We start from the raw sequence: 2,904 nt of genomic DNA, 5'->3' as shown, positions 1-2,904 counted from the left end.
AGATGCCATCAAATCAGCTCCAACTCATAACAACCCTGTGTACAACAGGACAGAATGCCGCCTGGTCCTGTGCCAGCCTCATAATCCTTGCTATACCCGAGCCCATTGTTTCAGCCACTGTGTCAGTCCATCTTGTTGAGAACCTTCCCCTTTTTTTGCTGCCCCTCCATTTTATCAAGCATGATATCCTTCTCCAGGGAATGGTCCCTTCTGACAACATGACCAAAGTGAGTGAGGCAAAGTCTGGTCATTCTCGCTTCCAAGCAGCATTCTGGCTGCACTTCCTGCAGGATAGGTTCTGTAGTTCTTCTGGCAGTCCATGGTACTTTCAGTATTCTTCAATCAGCACCACAACTCAAAAGCATCATCTCTTCTTCAGTCTTCCTTATCCATTGTCAAGCTTTCATATGCATATGAGGCAACTGAAAACACCATGGCTTGGGTTAGGCCCATCTTAGTCTTTGCTCTTAAGCACTTTGAAGAGGTCTTTTACAGCAGATTTCCCTAGTGCATACGTTGTCTGATTTACTGACTGCTGCTTCCATTAGGGTTGATTGTGGAACCATGTAATATGAAATCTTTGACAACTTTAATCTTTTTTCCATTTATTGTGATAGTGTTTATTGGTCCAGTATGAGGATTTTCATTTTCTTTATGTTGAAGTGTAATCCATACTGCAGACTGTAGTATTTAATCTTCATTAGTAAATGCTTCAAGTCATCTTCCCTTTCAGCAGCAAGCTTGTGTTGTCTGCATATCATAGGTTGTTAATGATTCTTCCTCCAATCCTGATGCTACATTCTTCTTCATATAATCCATCTTTTTGGATTATTTGCTCAACATACAGATTGAATAAGTATGGTGGAAGGATACTACCCTGACATATTCCCTTCCTGATTTTAAACCATGCACTGTTCTGTTCGAACGACAGCTTCCTGATCTATGTACAGGTTCCTCATGAGTACAATCAAGTGTTCTGGAATTCCCATTCTTCTCAATGTTATCCATAATTTGTTATGATCCACACAGTCAAATGCTTTATCATAGTCAATAAAATACAAGTAAACGTCTTTATGGTATTCTTTGCTTTCAGCCAAGATCCATCTGACATCAGCAATGATATTCCTCATTCTATGTCCTCGTCTGAATCCAGCTTTCATTTCTGAAAGTTCCCTGTCAATATAGTTTTGCAACCAGTTTGTATTATCTTCAGCAAGATTTTACTTGTGTGTGATATTAATGATACAGTTAGATAATTTCCACATTTTGTGAGATCACTTTTCTTTGGAATGGGTACAAATACAGATCTCTTCTAGTCAGTTGGCCAGGTAGCTGTCTTCCAAATTTCTTGGCATAGACAGTGTGGCATCTGTTTGTTGAAACATCTAAATGAATATTCCATCTATTCCTGGAGCCTTGCTTTTCACCAATTCCTTCAGTGAAGCTTCAGGTTCTTACTTCAATACCATTGGTTCTTGATCATGTGCCACCTCCTGAAATGGATGAACATCAACCATCTCTTTTTGGTACAGTGACTCTGTGTGTTCCTTCCATCTTCTTTTGACGTTTCCTGCATCACTCCATGTTTGCCCATAGAATCTTTCAATATTGCAACTCGAGGCTTGAATTTTTTCTTCATTTCTTTAGCTTAAGAAATGCTGAGCACATTCTTCCCTTTTGGTTTTATAACTCCAGGTGTTTGCACATGTCATTATAATAATTTACTTTATCTTCTTGAGCCACCTTTTGAAATCTTCTGTTCAGCTCTTTTATCTTGTCATTTCTTCCATTCACTTCAACTACTCTCCATTCTAGAACAAGTTTCAGAGTCTCTTCTGACATCCATTTTGGTCTGTTCTTCCTTTCCTGTCATTTTAATGACCTTTTGCTTTCTTCATATATGATGTTCTTGATGACATCCCATAACTCATCTGGTCTTCAGTCATTGGTGTTAATGCATCAAATCTGTTCTTCAGATGGTCTCTAAAATCAGGTGGGAGATAATCAAGGTCATATTTTGGCTCTTGTGGACTTGTTTTAATTTTCTTCAGCTTCAACTTGAACTTGCATATGAGCAGTTGATGGTCTGTTCCACAGTCAGCTGCTGGTCTTTTTTCTTTTGACTGATGATTTTGAGCTTCTCTGTCATCTCTTTCCACAGATGTAGCCACTTTGATTCCTGTGTATTTTATCTGGAAAAGTCCACACATACAGTCACTTTGTATGTGGTTAAAAAAGTATTTGCAATGAAAAAGTCATTGGTCATGCAAAATTCTATCATGCAATCTCTGGCATCATTTCTATCACCAAGACCATATTTTCCAACTATGGATGATTCTTCTTTGTTTCCAACTTTCTCATTCCAATCACAATTGCATGTTTTGTCAATCTCAGATGCAGAAGTTCATAAAAATCTTTATTTTCTTCATCTTTGGGTTTAGTAATTGGTGCATAAATTTGAATAATAGTTGTATTAACTGGTCTTCCAATATGCATGTGGATATTGCCTTATCACAGACAGCATTGTACTTCATGATTGATATGTTGTTGTTAGGTGCCATTGAGTCATCTGCAACTCATAGTGACCCTATGAACAGCAGAACAAAACACTGCCCAGTCCTGTGTCAGCCTCATCTTTGCTATACCTGAGCCAGTCGTTTCAGCCACTGTGTCATTCCATCTCGTTGAGGGCCTTCCCCTTTTTCATTGACCTTCCACTTTACCAAGTGTGGAGAGCCCTAAGTCTTAAAGGACTGTTTGGGACATGGTGAGTGACTAATTGAGCAACGGCTCTCATAAATAGGTTGATACTTTCAGTGTCCCCATAAGGACTAGGACTGATGGGCCCTGGGTTTTGTGGGTTGATGCTGTTAAGTGTCCCTGAAAGTTGGGCCCTGCTCTTAG

This window comes from Orycteropus afer, unplaced genomic scaffold, assembly GCF_000298275.1.
Source record: "Orycteropus afer afer isolate SDZICR_OR568_19922 unplaced genomic scaffold, OryAfe1.0 scaffold00002, whole genome shotgun sequence".
Classification (NCBI taxonomy): domain Eukaryota; kingdom Metazoa; phylum Chordata; class Mammalia; order Tubulidentata; family Orycteropodidae; genus Orycteropus; species Orycteropus afer.
The sequence above is the reverse complement of the archived record's forward strand: the minus strand, read 5'-3'. Positions refer to the sequence as shown.